Below are 20,604 nucleotides of genomic sequence, written 5' to 3'. Positions count from 1 at the left end.
ATGTATTATGCAAAGCTAGGACGTTTGTATATTTAAAACATGTTATAATTTTAAAAAATATTTTAAAAACATGAATTTAATTAATTAAAAAATATATACTGTTTAGCATAAAATTAAGTTAAATTCGTAACAAACTAATCATTTTAAGATTATTATAACTATAAATTTTATTTATTCAATATTTTGGAAGCCTTGTGTCACTATAATTCTTTTGTTAATATATACTGTATGTTCCTAGAACTTAAAACACTTGAATTGTTGAAAACGTGATTTTAATTAATCCAAAAGCGAGAACTATATTTACGATAGTTAGTGACCATAATAACTATAAAATAAAAATATATCCATTAAATAAGTAGCAAAATGAACTTTTATAGATCAATACAATAATAAATTTTATTTAAAAATTGTAAATGTAATTAATTAACTTAAATGTAAATTTAATTGATTCAAAAACTATAACTATATTTACTATTGTGTATCAATTAAATAAAAAACGAAATGATGTTTAAAGATTATTAATATTATAAATTTTAATTTTTTATTCAGCATTTTGGGTGCTTTGTACCACATATAATAATTTTAAATACATACGGTACATGTTCCTGGTACTTTAGCAAGTAAATAGTTAAAAACTTAATTTTAATAATTCAAATACGATAGATATATTTACTATTAAGTATTTATTTCAACATTTTAGGAGCCTTGTGCCACATATAAACCTATTAATTAGATATGTTGCATGTTCGTGGGACTTGAGCATGAGAATTGTTGAAAAACGTAAATGAAATAATTCAAAAACTGTAACTACATTTATTGTTTCATTTAAATGAGTAATGAAATAAGCTTTTAAAGATGAGTTAAAACATTAACATAAAGTTTTATATATTATTCAACATTCTGCTACCGTGTAAAGCAACGTTATGCCGTTAACTTTAAAGTTTATTTTGTCTTTCAAATATTTTATAATTTGGTTATGAAGTATGGTACTATTTTCAGTTAATTATGCTAAGTTTTAGCTGTTTACAGTTTTTCTTCTTGCTTTCTCGTGCATATCGTATTTCATTAATATGAATTTTCCTTCCATTCAGTGTGCGTTCGTTTCCCTGTGCCTTGCTAATATACAAATGTGGAATAGTTCCCAGTTTCTTTTATATAAATTATCTCGTAAATTAAATAGTTAATTCTTTCCATAAACAAGCATTTAATATTTTTTAATAATAATAAATATCATATAATATTTTTTTTTAATATGTTATTTAATGTTGTAATATTTTTTTCATTCCTAGTATGCGTAAAGTGCTCGTATTTTAATTATCTTGTAATTAGTTTTATTTCAAAGGCAAATAAGAAATCCTTATCGAACATTTTGATTCTTCAGTTTACTGTATTTAATTATGTATCACATAATTTTTATTTTTATTGTATTAATAGAGAACTATAATTGTATTTTTTTAACTTTTTATAAATTGGGTTTTGGTAGTCAAAATACTAGCAACTGTTCTCTCATATAATTTACTCAGTAAAATTAATAAATATTTTAATATTTAAATACTTTGGATATAGTTTTTAGTTACGACTTGAGTTTATTGTGTTTAATAATCTTCCTCATAAATTTTATTTTTGTTTCATTAATGCAGAACTTTCAGTTTTATTTTTTTACTTATCTTATAAATTGTCTTTAGGTATCACGAGTTCGTATGTTAGCTTCTGTTCTGTAATATATTCAACTACGATGTAGAAAAAATAATTTTTTAATTCTGATAAACCTTGGATATTGTTCTTCGCTGAATAAGCAAAGACTGTTCAAAATCGATAAACCGAGTGCAATGATTTATGCCATTTACGCCTGACCACGTGGAGAGTTCTGACCATGTGGTTCATTGATAACCGGTATCTTCATTCAGCTGATGTATTCAGTCTTTTGCCATGTTGTACGATCTCTTCATCTGTACTAGTATAGAGAGATCAATTCCTTGTTAGAAAGCTTTAGTATATGAAACTATGAGTCCTTTTTTAAAAAAATACTTGTAAAACAGTATTCACATACAGACAGTATTGAATGAGGCCTTCAGTTAAAAGTCCGGACCTTGGTTATAAACGTTCATATTTTTATCCAATAAAAACCTTCAGAATATGACATAAATAACCCCATAATTTTTTTTTTAAAAACTCCAAATTATCTATAAGACAGCTAAAATAATCAAATATATTACAAATGTTTCCACAATCGGACCTAAATTAAAAAACGGAAATCGAAGAGGATTAATGATTTTTAAAACGAACAAATGGATATAAAAATAACTACATCTTTATATGTAAATAAGATTATATGTTAAAATAAGCAACATTTAGTATAAAAATGTTTTAGGAATATTTATATTTATGGATAAAAATATAATGTGACTCTTAAAAAAGTATAATGTCAATAGAATTAGCAATATGAGAAAATTGACAACGATTGTATTTAAAAACTTATTGATATTGACAAAATAAAAACTATAGTTACCTATGTTCCGCCCCATTTTGCAGGGCTTCTTCGGGACCAGAACAAGATACAAGCATTTTAAAAATATGACAAAAATTTAAATAGAGAGTGTTAAAAATTATATTTTATAAAATAATTAAAAAGATGAACTCAGTTAACTAAAGGAATGTTTTTTAATATTATTTTATTCAATGTTCCTCCTGATTGTTTTGGAAGTTACATTGCCTTTAAATTGATTTAGTAATTTGAAAATAACAACAATCTTCTCTCCTAATTCTTTGTTTAGTTGGCAAAGGACTATTTTTTTAGCATTGTGCTATTTAATATTCCATACACCTTTCCTATGTTCTTGGTATTATCTCCATTTATTTCAACGTTGAAGAACACGATGCACTTACTTTTAGCATTTTAAATTATAATGAATATTACATTTAAAAAAAATATATATATAACCAACGGATTAAAATACATACTTTTAAGAATTCAACTTTTAAAAATAGTGTTATTTTTCTCGTTAAATTATTGAACGATTATAATATAAAATATTTCTAACTTTGCATTTTAATTTTTATATAAAAAATAATTTAAAAAAATATTTAAATAAAAAATTATATTAAAATTACATTGTGATTTTTCAATTTTCATTTAAGCAAATTGTAGCCTTATGGAGGATTTTTCTGCGTTATTCAAAACCCACATTACTTTCAATAAAATAAATTCTTAATTTTTTTTATATTTGATCTGTATTTGAGATAAAAAGAAATTTTTCCTCAAGAACATTATAGACATAAATTAGAGCAGTTACCCTAACAGGAACCACCAGTTACTGAGGAATGGAACGGGTTTAACTGCCAGAGGGTCCAAACTAGGTCGGCATTACAATTAAATTAATTGAATATAGGCAAAATAATGTCGGCATTACGTAATAAGTTACGGATACTGTGTAACTTTTTTTTTTGTATGTAATAACGTGACCAAATAATATGTTGCCAGCATTTTTTTCTTTTATTTATCTCAAAGCAAAGTGATGGATTAAAATTTGTATGATAGAAAGAAAAATATAGAAATCAAAATTAATGAAACATTGGTTAATGTAGATAGGTTCTCGAAATAAATAAATAAGATACAAGGTATAATTATTAGTAAATAATTGACTTCTATCCTGACCCATCACCAACAGACTGACACAAAATACAGACTACCCCTTTTCAATGATCAAATTACCTCAGTCCCCTCTTATAATGCATTACCAAAATGCAGTAAAAGGGGCTACCTTCAACCCACTTTCATTATGACATCAACCCCACGCATCTATGGAGCTTAAAAGCAAAGTTGTATGCTGATACTGATATAACGGAAATACAGTTTATGTTTACATAAATTTTAAATATCTTGGGCCTGTCCGTATATTGTCAAAAATTAATAATTCAAGAATTTAATCAGCTCCTCAGTAGAAAATTACGTGACTAGTAATTTGCCATAATAATTGATGTTATTGCTTTGAAGCGATTGAAATGGGCGTGTAATGTCATTAGCCGAACCGAGAACTACTAAGTAGGTGATTATAGATGAACTGACAGACCGTGGCATAAATTGAAGTGCATTCTTAAGTTCGATTTTGATTCATGTTTCATTAGGCTTTTATGTTGTATTATTTTTATTATTTCTTTGCTAAACGGGTGAAACATATAATTTTCTTTACTATGAATATTTTTTGTAATTAATCAATTTATGGCTATGAGTAAATTATATTAAAAAATAATAGTATATTCTATCTCACTGAGGGTCGTTTATTCATTAATGTAGCAATATCCAAGATAAAAAAACTACCTTAAAATTTCATACACATTTTATTCATAAATGGGATAACTTTACAGGCGTAAACTATTCATTTCCAAATCACATTTATTTTATTAGACCAATTGTCAAAAAAATCAAATTTCATGTCATCTTGACATGAAAGGTAGATGATATAAAAAGTAGCGGTCCTACGAAATCAAAACTTGACCTCCAGCAAAGCGGACCCTCCCCACTCAACATAGTTTAAATGCGCACACAGCACCATCGTTTCAGCACACACAGTGCATACCTGCAACACCCCTTAAAGTACCCATGGGTAGAAAAAGGACGGAAACTTCAACTAGCATCTTTTGTACTATTTTTTTTTTTTTTTTCAATTTGGAGGGTACGAAAAAAATCAAAACTAGACCCTCCCATGGTTAAAATAGAGTGTTAACCTGTAGATATCCTCCCGCGTATATAAAAAATGATTTGGAAGTTAGTCATGAAAAAAAATATATATATATTCATGCTATTGATTAATCTCTTCAGTATTCGGTTATTCTATTTACAATTCCTTAACTGTAATTTTATTACTATTAATAGTAGTATTATTTGTCAATTAATTATTTATTAGCTGTAATATTATAAATATTCTATTCAGCATTTTTTTTTTTTATTGTTTTTAATTATTTTTTTTATCATTCTATGAGGTCAACCAGTAATCTTCCTATAACAGTAAACCACAAACAATTAGAAAAACAGTGTTAAATTATTATAATATACCTTAAATATTTTCGTTTCTTTTTTTAGAATTCGAGATAATGTTTAAGTTTATTTATTATTACTTCATTACATTAAAAAATTAATCCAATAGTGAACTAAACTAATATTATATTATAATATTATTATATAGTTTTAATTGGGGATTTTTGCGGTTCTACTGACCGTTTTTTACTAAATCAATAATATTAATTATTTGTATTGCCTTGCTTTATTGCTTCATAATATATAATTAAAATAAATATAGACAATTTATTAGAAAATACAACATTCTGAAAGCCACAGAAAAAAAATTGCACGCTATTGTATGCTTTTAATTTCGTACTTTTTTCTTCTCTATTCCGTTATGAACCATTGTAAAAAAAATGAAAACCTTGGCTCATATAATATAACACAAGAATTTTTTTCCAGAAGAACTAACCATCTGGTTAAAAACAACTCTTTTCACAGTGAATGAATTCTTGACCCCCTAGAGAGATGCAGTGGTTCGGGAAATGAGGTGTGAGTTCGAACATTAGAAAATCTAGGAAGCGTTCTGTTCTATTCGTAATTTATCAAATTCCTAATGTGTTTATAAATTCTTTTAAGTAAGGAGAAAAATCGGTGGAGTATTGGTAAAGATTTGACTTTTACTGACCGATATATGGAATATATAGTAAGGGAAATTATAGCTTGTTCAAAGTTTGCAGATTTTTTATTGGACATCAAGCTAAGTTTTTTTGGTCTTGAACCCAAAGTGATTAGAAAGGCTATGTAATTTGACGCTACGGTTGGCGTTTGTTCAGTAGTTCTGGCTATCGATTGTTTCCATAATATCAACTGACACTTATCGATACCATTAACAAATGTTTTTACAGTTCCTCACGAATTGATTCCTTAGGTTAAGATATTGAATGCTTTCTGTTAAAATATTCCGTTCTAATTCTCTCAAAGGGGAGAAATAGTAGGTAATTAATCGATCCCTAAAAAGGCGATGTTCGAATGTCCTGTATTTTTTTTTTCTGTTCTTTTTTTTCATATCCTTTCTTACTGCTCTGGCAGTCCACTATTTATGGGACCAGTCCTATTTTTTTGTCGTTGGTATTTCTCGAAAATTATGTCATATCAGCTGATGGAATTTAGAAGATAATTAGTCATAGTGCTGAGTATATGGACTCGTTCTATTAATTTTGGATATTATAAAGATGATAATAATAATGGAGGCCTAACGAACCCGAAGGTTCTATGTTGATAACACCAATCCTTCCAGTGATGCCCCTGCAAACCCAATTCTACTAAATCAGTTTTAACGCGACCACCCCCCCCCATCTACGTTTCGGTGTACCCCTCGGACGTTTACACGTCGGTCCAGTGTTGATTAACATTTTAGAAATCCGCTCGTTACTAAGCCCTACAACCTTACTACTACAACCTACGCAATACTATAACTTGAATTATATTGACCGGGTGTTGATCCCTTAACTCAGTGTTGTTTAGTCTTCTAAATTCTCCCATTAATTCATCCCTTCTAGGTCCAAATATTTTACTTAATACTTTATTTTCGAAAACCTTAATGCGTTTTTGGTTTCCAAAAAGTTCAAAAATGCTTTGATAATACGAAGAGATTGAGGATAAAAAATATCTATAATAGTATTTAATCCTACTAAAAACTTTGTTTTTAGAACTCTAACAAATGTTTTGAAACAATACTTCATTATTGTTTTAACCAGCGGTAGAATATATTTCGGCGAGGATTTAAAAAAATATTTGTTTCCTTTTAATATAAGCCATTTATATATCCAAAATAGAAAAATGTGGCTTTGTGCTAAAAGAGCGGAAGTGAAAGCAGTTCCAGTTTAATGGAAGTTTCGCTTTTTCGATTTAAGATTTCCTTTCGACACAATCAACTTGGGTCACAAGCGAATAACTGCAAAATCCTCGGTAAGGAGAACTTTTATCAGAATATAATTCTTAACCAACCACACCTAATATCTATTGTGTTTTCTTAACATGTGTTATTATTACTAAGTAATATAGTAAAGATGATGGGAATATTTAAGCAAACTGTGTGTTTTCATCTCAACTTCGTACATAAGCGGTACCAGCGTATTTATTTTTATTTATAAGTTATTTTTGTCTTATGTGAAATGGAATCGGTCCAGCACAAAGGCTAACAAAAATGTTTAAAAATAATGGATAACATTACTTGAGAAAATAACACTTTAACATATTTAGTAGGTATAATATAATATATTTAATATATTTAGTAGTACTAATTGAATTAAATTTAAATATTTAACTGTGAATGTGATTTCATATAAATTATAAATGCCTTTAATGCCATTGATATTATTTTTTAATACCTATAACATTAATTGGCTATATAAACATCAACAAACGTTATTATTTTTTTTTTGTATTATTAATTTGATATTCTTTTTCTTGACTTTGCTAAAGTCAAGTTTAGTTACTAGCATATTTAATTAACTAAGGTTGAGTGAATACCCTTAATATTAACATGACAGATGCACCAAAAAACATAATAAAATAAAGAAACTAAGTATATACATATCGTTTATTTTATACCACTGCCAATAATATCGATTCGACTTTATGACAAATAATAGCTATTGTTAAAAGTTTTAAAAATGAGGAAAAGTTGTTGGTATAATAATCCATATGATAGGTTCATTGTTAATAATGCATATCTGTTTGTATTATATTTTTATTTAAATACTTTTATTCACTTGTGAACACTGTTTAGTCTTGAATATTATTTTTTTTTTGTTTTAAGTATACATGTTGTTATAATTTCTTATTAGCAAAGGACTTAGAATTTTCACTTTTTCCTTTCATTTTTTTAATTAAAAACACCATTGTTTGTAGTTTATATTTATTTTTTATAGTTTATTAATTTTATTAGTTGTATGTTTATGTATTTAAGTACAAATAGCCCATCAACAGATAAAATGCAATAACACAAATGAGTAGATAATGAAATCTAAAAATTAAGAAAAATATCTAATAACTTCAGAAACAATTGCTAATACATAATTTAAAAAAAAAACTTTAATTATACTATTACTATTATTGTAGCAAAGATATTATTAAAATTGATATAAATAAGTCATTAATTAAATTGCTCAGTGTTTGTAAACTGGTACTGAAATCTTGCCTTTTATTGTTTAGCTCGTATCAAAATTTTTACATTTTATTTACAATCCATTTTGTCTTATTAGTTTCTCCGTATAACGAAGGACTCGGCTGGACTTATATTACTTACGTAACAAAATATAAGAAATAGCTATTAAAAAAAAAAAAAAAAAGAAACAAACAAATGGTGTGATGATGAATATACAGAACCAATTCTGATACAAAATGAAGATTCCATATCAAATCGAGCTTTTTAACTCTGAACACCAAAATTTATAATAATAGCTATAAATATTTTAAGTGGACCATGTATTAAATTTATATATTATACATTTTAATAGGGTACCTATTATCTGAGTCAACAATTCGATTCCTCTTATCCATTCTAATTATTGGCTTTGTGAACCTGGATAACCTGAGTAACTTTCACCTCTGAAGTTCATGATGCATTCTATCAAAAAGGTTACGGTAAAAAAAATTCTATAATACGGTGAATAAATTATTAATTCGGTCAAGTAGTAGATCTTGAATTGTCCTAAACCAATTTTTTTTTTTAATTTTGTCAAAAATGAGGTATGAGTATATATTTAACACGGAGTAATGGGATAATGAATTTAACAATGTATCGAATTAGGTTTTTTTTTTCTATTGAAAATTACAGAGTTTTAAATTTGCGTTCAATATTCCATAAATTAATAACTTAGTGAAGCCGTCTGGTCGTTCTAAAACAATAGTGATGTTGTGTACAAACGTGTGGATGCAGCACAAGCGCCCTTTTGATTTGTGATTGAATTGACTCCACGGGTCGGCTGCAAATTCAGGCCAACATGCACCAGTCAGTTCAGCCCAGATAATTGTGCTCTGGATGGAATTGAAATTAAATGAAAAATAGTTTATTATTGTAGGGACTAGGTCCCTTTAAAACAATTACAAAGGTAGTTTTAATTATATAATTACATTTATTAACCATAAAACAGTGTGGCCACACTTAATTATAACTTATATACAGAGAAGAACAAATAGATTAATTAAAAAACTAACTAAATAAATAAAAAACAAACCAAAAAGGTAATTACAAAATATTTGTTCTTCTATCTACAAAATATCTATTATAATAATGGATTAGATTGGCGAAGCAAAAGGTAGTTAAATAAAAGGGATTTAAATGAGGGAAGGGTTGGTACATGACGTATGTTGGAGGGAATGGAGTTCCAGAGATATCCAGCTTGAGTAAAAGACGATTTATTAAACGCAGCAGTTCGGTGAGGTGTGGAGGATAGATGTCAGATAAACGGGACGTGGACGTACTAATTATTTGGAATAGGAAAGGAAGCTAGGAAATATTGGCATCGGAAGGATGGATAGAGAGAGCCGCTTTAATTTAGTATATATATATAGATTTTGGGAAACAGTTTTGATTCAACGACTTATTTATCGCAATTTGTGCACATCATAGATTTTTTGCCATGCGATTTTTTTTTTTGCCACCGTTATTAGAACTCGCTAATAGGGGGAGAGCGTTTAATTTCTTAAGACACCTATTGTATTTTAGCCATTTTCTGACTTATCCTGTTTTAGCGCTCCTCTTAGATATTTCAATTTAATCGTGTTATAACTAGTTATGACTAGTTTCTTCCAGTTTATGAATCAGACTGAGTGATAAGTTCTCCTCTCGCCTGAACAAACCCAGTTACCGCTGCCAGCTCGGTGGGAGTTCTGACCCTTCAAGGTATTTTCGGTTGGGTCTAGAAAACTTGGCGGTGACCACAATCCTTTCCGCATTCCCGAAATAACCACTACTGACTCACGGTCCACTCAAACTAAATTCCTGCTAGTAAATAAATTCTCAGGTTTAAAAATATTCGATTATTTTTTTAAAAAAAATTAAAGTTGTGCATCCCATTTGATTATTTCAATAGTAAAAATATTACTTTCGTAATGTACATTTACTTCATCTCATTGTTTCCTCCTCGTTCTTCTTCCTATCTCTCAGCATAATAATATTTATTTATTCATTGAGCTGTATTTTTTTCAGAACAATATTCCTTGTTTTTCTCTTTTAAGCTTTTTTATTCTTTTCACCAATTTTTATATTTAACATCTTAAATATAAGTTAAAAATCGTAATAAGTTGAAAACAGTGAAGAACAAGAAACATTTTAAAATTATAATTCAAGATTTTGAATATAAAAATTAGGTTGTTTTAATATTTTTTGACATATGTTCATCGCATAATTAAGAACAAGGAACTCTTATTCAGCTGTTGTGAGAAAGTAAGAAAGTCATAAAATAGTAATTTTCTTCCAGAAAAAAGTAATAAAAATAAGTAATATACTCATTTGAACGGTGTTAAGTGTGAATACCTTTTTTAATTAAAAAGAAAAAATACATATTACAATTATATATTATAAGCCTATTTTATAATGACTATGTTTATATTTTATAACATTTATAAAATTGTCTGACTAAATTTAAGTATGTTTCAAATTTAAGTAACTTTTTTTTAATAAAGCTTTTTTCCCATTGATTGAATTAATCTTAAATTATTACTTAATTGAAGCTCCTCAATTTTAAATAATATTTGAGCTTTCTATTGATAGAAATGAGGAATGGAAACAGGTTAGGGGCTGTGTAGCATCCGAAACAGTTTTTCATAAATTTTCTATTGGTATGACTTAGGAAAGGACACAGGTCAGGGGCTGGGCTCTACAGTACCCGCTACACAGGTCATATCAATACCTCTAAGGTAAAATACACTGCCACCTAACTTTACACGAGATCTGTTTCCTGCCAAATATATTTGTCCTTTGTATTTTAAAAGATGTAACACTATTCAAAATTTTGGTGAGGATGTTTATTAACAATATAAATATAAAATGGCTGAAAGTTCTGAACATGTTCTAGAACTTTTAAAATCGACGTTTGTTTTTTAGAATTGATTTCGGTAAAATTAGAACAAGTCAACGATTCATAACTTTGAACAGCGTAAAACTCCCTATTTCGGTTACTACTTTGATGTGTACTGTTTTCCCCGCCTTTGTGTAGGAATTATGATTTATTTTTTATCATATAGCAAACGGGTAGTGGGAGGTGGGTTCATCCTGTAGGTAACTAACCTCTAACCGAAGATGAAGGGTTTTCATTCCGTAGGGCCGCCGCGAAACGTTATTCCATCCAGGACCTATCTGAATCCAACCAGCGCCGCTGCTGGCACGAGATTGCTTAGGTGACGCCACGACTTAACTATAACAGCTTTGGAGCTATGTTTTATGGCTCTAGTTAACCAAAAAGAGTTAAATAACAATGTATAATAACGACAAATTAGTATTATGTCCTTAACTGAGTACAGATATATTATTTATTAGATATATATTATTTGTGTTTGCCGAGGAGACTAGTATTTCTTGACAATACTAAAATACTCTCTTTTGTCTTTCTTCTTGGTAAAAAAAAATCAGTTTAAATATCATTTCATAAATCTTAAGTGTCCGAAATAAAGAAAAATGAATACTTGTGTTTTAATTGTTATTGATGATTATTATTTTATAAATTGTCTCATTTTAATGGTATTTTGTTTTGTTTATTACAGGTATGTTTATCATTTCTTCTTCACACCTGCCTGCCTGCTTTGACAGGTAACTAATCAGTATCAATTATGTCATTAAACCTGTCGAAGATTTTCTTTGAGAATTACTTGAGATAAATGAGAGGCCTTTATGTGTTGTGGCTGCACTCAGAGGTTTAAAACGGTTCCTTGTAGAGTAGAAATGATATCATTGTAAACAAAAATATGATCTAGATTATTTAATGGCATTAAGTGGGGGTATTTATAAACAAATTCAAAACGAATTTATATATTATCGACCTCCCACCTACACATCCCATGCCACGACCTGGTACTAAATAAAATATCGGGCCCCTCCTATTTGAGATTTATATATTTTTTAAAAATATATCATGGCGTTAATACATCAAATGTGTGTAAATACATCATAGATATAAAATATTAATTTATGTTATACGACATTCCCGATGATATTTTATAGTTTAATCATAATCATCCTTTAAAACTTTTATTGTAAAATCGTCCCTAATTAAATCGTCCCCCCTTAAAGGGACCGGCAACCCAAACTCTCTCTAAGTGGAGGCCATGAACATAATTATTTTATCATTTCGTACGATTTGATGTGTGTATCTTTGTATTAAATCTAGTAGAGATATGTACGATCAAAATGTTTAATTAACTTCCGATATTAAATTTTCCAATCTTTTAATTTTTGAGATTATTTTAAGTATTCTTAAAGTAGTTTACAAGTGTTAAATTTTACTCATATTTTTGATATTTAACAACTCTGAAATCCCCCTTATCGCAACAAAGGTACACGAGTATGATTCAATGATATAGGGAAACTTGATTAGGTAGTAAAGTAAACCTAAAACTGAGAAAAGAAATTTACAAGAACTCACATCGTATAGAAGGGTCGAATAGTAAATGATCTGTTGTTATTACTCCTATAAGTATGAGGTTCATCCGAGTTTAATTCGAGGCGATCTTTCAGTTTAATTTGTTATTAAAAAGGCGTTAAAGATTAATCTCCAAGTGATAAAATATTCGGGTATAGTTGCGCTTTGATATTGTATTGAAGTTAGGATAACTATAAAACAAAATACAGCTTCGTTGATGAAACTTAGAAAAATAATTAATAATGGATAAGATATCAAATGTGGTACAAATGGTTAATGTGTTGAGAGAGACACTATAGGGAGAGCGTTTTTATGTTTGTAGGTCCTCTGTTCAACATAGGTAATAATATTTTAGAAAACTACTTTATACTAAAAGAAATTACTCTTTATGACTTGATAATGCCAAATTCGTGGCTCAGCAAGTTCGGCTATCGTTTGACTTTTTGATAATTTTGAAAAAGTGGATTATATATTCAATAAAATTATCTGAGACAACTTATAGCTTGTGACACACCTAGGAAGAGATAAAGTGTTTTTATTATACCAATAAATATATGGTCCTCATATTTTTAGTTTGTATAGGATACTGATAGATGCTCCTAGCTTGAGATAACTGGAAAAGTTTCTCAAAGCTGTGACTGAAACCCTGACACTGAAATAACTCGTGTATTGCTTTTTGTTTCCTGTTTTTTTTTTCTATCAATCTTAATGAAATAATTATAAAGTATACTTTTTTCCTAAAAATAATCATAACTACTTACAACCCGACTAATGCCGTGGCATATATCCGACTTCTCTTACACTCTACTCGCAAAGCTCGGACACATTGTTGTTATTTCTTAAGATAATCGCTTGCCATTGCCTGCTACGGATCTACTCGAAGAATGCAGGAGCAGATTGCAGTAAACCACGTTGAAAGGTTTTTTTTTTCAACGCCATTTTATAGGAAACGTGATGTTTACCACACGGCAAGTCACCTCTTTCCCCTTTCAATCTTTTTTTTGTAAGATGTCATTCACATCTGCTTGCAGCATCGACCTCTTTTTATGGCGGTCAATACTCAGGCATCAGTGTTACTGGAGAAATGTTCCAGCGGCTGTCAACGGTTTAATATCGATGTGTATGTATTTTTTTGTCTCATTAAAAAGAAAAAAGATTAAAAAATAAATGTCAGTTGTGAAGGATCGGTTGACGGAACTTGTAAGGTGTTCTGAAGTGCGAAACGTCAACCAAGTGGCGGAACACTTATCAGTTTATTCTAACAAAACATAATGTGAAATATAAATATGATGTCATAGAAAAATAAATCAATTGAAAACAAAAACTATAAACGACCTAATTTTTCTAATAACATATGATTTTAAGAAGTAACATGTATGTAACCCGACCTATATTCTCTTTGAAATTTTTTTAATAATTTATTTATTGATATTTACAACTGTATACATATATACACATCAAGTAAATTTGCCGTAAGTGGTATTATGACATGATAAAAATATGTAGAGAATCTACCCATTAATAGAACTCCAAAAAGATTTCTAAAGGAGAAGATCTCGAGGCCATCTTCTTTTCAGGCGTCTCGGAGGATTATTAGGTAGTGAAGGAGAAGCCAGGTTAGAAACGAGTTGGTTTGGATGGTTGGGAAGTTTATTATGGAAGGATTGGTATCTGGTTCTGGCCAAATCGGCAACATAGGGGACATTGAGGTCCTTATGGATGATTTGATTTGTGACAAAGTAAGGAGCATTAAGGATTTTACGAAGGATTTTGGACTGTAAGGATTGGATTCGAGAGGAATTAGATGGTTTATTGGAGCCCCATAGCTCAATTCCGTATGTCCAAAGAGGCCTTATAATAGTCATATCAGTCTTTTGTAATGGATTGGAAGTTTGGACCGTTTGTCTAGTAAATGTTGTAATAGTCGGAATCGACGAGCAGTTTCCTGTCTTTTCAGTCTTGTATGAGGATTCCATGTCAGTCGTTTGTCCAGATTTTCTTTGGAATTTAGTTTAGGATTTCTGCAATTACTGACACCGTGGCAGTGGTTTAGCCATGGCAGCAACTGTCGAAGCCACTACGACCTTAAGAACAGAAGCACTCAAAATTTGTATTATTTAATTTTTGTATTTTCTGGTAATTCAGCAGTATTAACATTACAAGATCCATCGGAACGTTAATCTATCATTTTATTGTCACTCCTACTGACCGTGTAAAGTCCCTTTAGGACCGGTTTTACTGTGGCTGATACCATGACGGTTGAAAAACATAGCAACACTGTCCCATCTACCACAACCACCAGTGTCCATTATAGTATTTAACTTTATGGCAGTACTGTCATACTATTAGGTTTTGTGTGATAGTTAACAACTAATTGCCTCAAATATGCCTATAAACTCATGACACCAACCTTCTATTTAGTTTATAACCTGTATGTTCCCTATTTGTTGTTTGCCGTGGGTGGTAGTTGTTTATTTGATTTATTCATCGGTTTTTATCATTCATTCAAGTTAAACTGTCAACGTGGAAAAAGCATTGTCATACTGCCTCACTGTATAGAACTATCACAACAGGAACTATTACAGTGGGTCATCAAGGTTCAAACAATGTCCTGTATGGTCCAACATCCATTAGGACACATTAGATTTAAATATTTAAACCTGAATTTAATATATGAATATTTGACGATCAACGCCATTGTTTTACAAACTACATTACTCTTCCAGTACCGATCTACTAGTTCTATCAGCTGCTAACCATATATATTGTATACATACATACATTGTTTTTTTTTTCATCGCTGTTACCTCTTCACCTAACTGTATTAAATCATCCTTAGACCCAAGTGCAGTTATTTTCAAAGAAGTAAAACATAATTATTAGTTGTATTTCCTAGGGTCAGAATTTGATTAAAATATTTATATCCGTGACGAGCTGAGTTAGTAGACTTAAAACATAATGTATGGCCTGTCGAAATTCGAAAGGTCTTCGCTGTTCTAACCTGAAAAAAGAAAATCCGAGCTAATATTGAAAATCAATTGGTATCAATTATTGGGCTCGCCTACAGGTGCCAATATCCGTTGGCAAGCGTGGGCCAATAATTTGGCGTGGGTTTTATCGCGTGATCTTAATGAAAAAACGTTTCGCAAATGCTGTCAGGTTGTCACGTAATTCAGACGTCACAAAACTTACTAATCATTTACGATTAATACAAATTTTAATTTCTCTGCTTTTAAAATACTAATCCCTTAAAAAAAGTTTTTTAAAAAAATCAATATTTTTTATTGTATGTGGAATAAGATAAAAAGTAAAATATTATATAATAAATGTAAATCCTGATATTTTACGCTAGAGTTAATCTGATCAGCTCCTAACTATGTAAATGGTATAATGTACTTTGAACACTATAAGTTTAATACATACTTAATAAAGCTTAATCAATTTAAAAATGTATTATTTTTTATTATTTTAGATTTATAAAGAGGTAAATGTGACCGTAATTTTATATGACGAGAAAATAGTCGTGGGAGGGGGAGAGGCTCTGCAAATTATTTTTTGTTTATTTGTGTATTTTTTGCTGACCCCCCTCCCTCGACCATTTTCTCGTCATATAAATTTACGGTCAATTATTAGCACCTAATTATAAATCTAAAACAATAAATAACAATGCATTATTAAATTTATCTAATATATTAAGTATGTATCAAACTAATAGTGTTAATCAAAGTACATCATACTATTTATATAGGAGCTAATTAGATTAACTTTGTTGAAGAATATGAGAGGGACCTGTATCCAACCTACCGACCTACGAGTTGTACTCATTAGAAGGTAAGGAGTTGTCTGTAAAGAGATCATTAAATGTAATTCCAATCAGAGAGTATACTGGTTAATTGTGAAAACTTTTAAAGAAAACAAAGAAATTAGGGCAAAAATAACGTTTAAAACTGGTCAAGGAAACGTTATTAAGGAAAGTCCCAGAATTTCTTTAAGCTACTTTCCTAGGCATCCTTTAATAATAGGTAAAATAACTTTTTGAAATTCAATAAAAATAAAATTTACTAATTTACTAAGCATTATAATAATGCTAAATATTACCTTTATTGACATAACTTATAATAATTCTCGTAATAAGCTAAAAAATGTATTCTCCCTTGTAATATGTTTAATTTTGCACTGCAATAATAAAGCATAAAATCTTAAAATTGTTGGTACTTTACCAAGTAAACTATTTTATTTTTACAGAATTATCTTTAAAGATGTATATATAATAATTTATTTAGAAAAGAAATACTATATCTAAAAAATGTTAAAAAAAAATGAATTAAATTTATCGAACCACCCTATAACAATAAATTTAGTAAACGTACATTAGGCTATATCGTATCATATCTGTTCAATCGATTATCAGAAGAACTAATAAATAAATCAACAAAAAAAAAAAAAATATATGTAACTAGGTACTTCTTACTTCTATGATTTCCAATAATTAATTTTGATTCACCAAATGACCGTATCTGCATATATTTTTCTTAATTCCACAATATTATTCATTATATTACGATTAGAATTAGCAATGTATGTGTGCTTAGTAATATATATTATTTATTTCGATATCATTGGATCCTTATTTTGATCATATTATTATATTAATTCACTAATTGTAAATTTGCAGCTTTATTATTCACTTCAAAGTCTTTTAAATTATTTTTATTGTTATCATTTTTAATTTAATATTTTTAATAATTATTATTCTGTTTTTTACTTTATTTTTATTTTAGTGGTTGTTAATTAAATTATTAGTTGTATCACTTAAGATCAATTCATATTACTTATCTAGCTTAAAAATTGTATAGCCTCCACAAGATCCTAATGGTCAAAATTGTAATAATTCCATTACACTTATATCATTTTTAAGTGTTATTTTTTCACCGACCGATAGATGTCATCTGATCGGGCTATGCTGGATGTAATTTTTTTAATAAATAAAATAAATATGAATATAAATTTTTATTACATTTTTATATTATGAGATCCATTCAACTTTTCAAAATTTTCGCTAGTGGAAATTTTTTTTCTTCCGTATCTTTAATGTTTTATGAAACAATTGTCTTCTATTGCGTTTTGTTGACGGAATGGAGTTTGATCAGTTGTATTGTCTTGTTGCTGTACGTCCACACTGCTCCTTTACACAAGTGTCTAACAAGAATCTATTGTTTTACAATGACCTATATTCGACATTTGTTTCAATTTTTTTTATTTATATCTTAATGTACACATTCGCACCTGTTGTTGAGGTTATGGCAATAAGCGAATGAGACCTAAATATGTCAAACTAAATATGATTATATATGTTAGGTTAACGAGTACATAAGGTCTTGTCTATTTCATAAATTCTCATCTCAACTAAGAAAAATATTTTAGAAGATATCAATTAATTATCTAAAACTTCAATAAAATATATTTATATATTTACTTGTTGATTAAGAACCGGACCCTATGAGAGCTAGAAACCACATCCCGACCACTTCCGCAACATTTTAGACCTAATACCTAAAATACCATTAAAATAATGGGAAAAAAACGCTGATGATTTTTTTACCATTAATTTAATGGTATTTTGATACATTATTTCAAAGCCTGAATTCCTAATGTTGTTATCCTCTAATAATTACGTATTGATCTACATCATTGTGTTTGTTCTGCTTGAAATCAGGCAAATTTTCATTTCATTCTTTTTTAAAGAAATACAAGTATTTTTGTGTAATTTGTGATGTAGGATCCTTGCTAAGCTAACACATAAGGTTAGCTACAACATTAATAAGAACTTCATAAATACTTTCAATTCTATTTTTACTGTTATGGGGCAATTATTTTATAGTATTTTTTTCTTCTATTTCAAAACCGTATAAAGGTAAAGGCTTGAGTTGGTAAGGTCTAATCTTAATTTCTAAACCTGTTATTAAAACTCGTGCCCACGCTTGAAATGTCAGCGTTGTGATATTACGTAATCTCTAGCCATTCTTCAAGTCGAAGATAATATGTACTACTTCGAATTAAGACAATTTCATTTATCTAGGATGAAAATTTATGTTTGTTTTAAATTAATTGTAATATACCTAATTTTTAATTGACTCATTTAATTTTCAGTATGTTTATTAAAATTCTAGCCTAATGATTTTAAATGATAAGTATAAAAATAAACTTAATTTAGTTTTTTTACATCGTCGGTACTCAAGTTATTACAATTTCGTAACTTAATTAGATAAAAATCCAAAATGATCAATTTACGTATATCAAAATTAGAGACTTTATTTCAAATCTGCAATCATAATTCTAATTACCTTTTTAAGTTACAGTAAGTAAATAATTCTCTGCTATATCGGAAATCTCCCATTAACAGACAATATTATTTTTGTCGTGGGGATCTATTATATCTATATAGAAGTTACATGAGCAAAATAAAAAATAATATTTTTCATACAAACCAAGACGGTGAAAATAAAAAAATTAAATTCAAAAGCGCGTTCTCACTCTTCAGAATAAATTCGTTTTACTGCATAGAAAAATTAAAATGAACGATTTCTTTCTGATCACTGTTTTGTGTTATGATTTTGATTATAACAGTTTTTGTCTTCCGTGGGTTTATCTCCTCTGTTAATGGCAACCATTATAAATTGACATTAAAAAATATTTTTATAAAAATATTAAACCGTCATACGGTTATCATACGTAATGAATTAATTTAAGAATAACTTACGAAATAGTACACATTTGTGGATGATAATTTTTTTTGTCTCATACTAAGAAATAATAATCTCCAACCAACTCAACGTACCATTTGAGTTGGAAATTTCCCTTACCGAAGTATATTTTTTGTTTCTAAATAGTTAATGCGCCATTACATCAAAATTCGCATTGGTTAAACGTTGAGTTTAACTAGAGTGCCGCCTATGGATCCGATTAATTTTTAATGTGAAGATAGTCGGGGGGGAAGGGTATGCGGTCAGTAAAACAACACAAATTAACAAAAAATATATATATAAATGCACCCTATATCGTTCTTAATTATCTTTACATTATTTTTATTGCTAATTGATTGAAGTTAGAAAGTAACTTATAATTCGGTTTTATAATGACTATTTATTTTCTTTGTAATTGTTTTTTGTATCTGTGAGGGTCTGCTGCCCAAATCTGTCTATCCTTGTGTATTATTCTAAAGGGACTCGTCCCAGAATAAATAAATTATTATTATTATATATAAATAAATAATTTTTATTAGATAGCGCTTATAAATATTTTTTTTATTTATTTTCTAACCACACCTCCCAACTATATTCTCCACATATCTACGGTAAACTATTAACCCTGATTAATTTTTAAAATTTTAAATGTGTCTTGCTAATATAAAGAAATAAATTCTTTTTATAAATTTGAACAGATGTTATTTATATGCCTAAGGACGGTTTTAATCACCATCTCCCTCTGCCCACCCTTTTTCTCTTTGCACTCAGTTTCTCAGTATTATATAAATAATTGAACTGTTATTTTATTATTTATGTAGGTTTCCACAATTTTCTTTTAAATCATTGTCAAAATTACTTTTATCGTTGATTTTTTACTGATATCATTTAGTGATGACATGAAGCAGAGCTGTACTATACGCGTAATACCTTTAATAATTCTATTGATACAACATTAAAATGGCCTCAATAGTCATAACTGGATTTTGATAAGTATTTACCATAGATTTATTTTTAGTTGGTAGGAGGTAGGGATCTGTACAGAAACTGAAACTCATTTTTTATAGTATGCCAAAGTTTCGGCTAAAGTGTTCTGACTTGTGCGAATTTCTAAAAGTGCATTTAATAATGCTATTGTACGATAAAGAAGCCCTAATAGATTGATTTAGGTTTAATTTTTTATATGTGAATGAATTGACAGTATTTCTTAAGCTTT

At 28.7% G+C, this 20,604-nt stretch overlaps 1 protein-coding gene and 1 non-coding gene across 5 annotated transcripts in view; both read left to right on the top strand.

The window, feature by feature from the left end:
• LOC106678155 (KH domain-containing protein akap-1) overlaps positions 1–20,604 on the top strand; it is a 192,855-nt gene that overhangs the window by 100,047 nt on the left and 72,204 nt on the right. The gene's annotated exons all lie outside the window — the stretch shown is intronic.
• On the top strand, positions 8,370–8,450 carry LOC112211328 (small nucleolar RNA SNORD36). Its single transcript, XR_002945548.1, has one exon. It is a non-coding gene; the product is annotated as a small nucleolar RNA SNORD36 (small nucleolar RNA).

The sequence above is a fragment of the Halyomorpha halys genome, unplaced genomic scaffold (assembly GCF_000696795.3).
Source record: "Halyomorpha halys isolate HHAL.00 unplaced genomic scaffold, Hhal_1.1 Scaffold126.1, whole genome shotgun sequence".
NCBI classification, from domain to species: Eukaryota; Metazoa; Arthropoda; class Insecta; order Hemiptera; family Pentatomidae; genus Halyomorpha; species Halyomorpha halys.
Note: the sequence above shows the minus strand (reverse complement) of the source record. Positions and strands in the feature narration are given on the sequence as shown.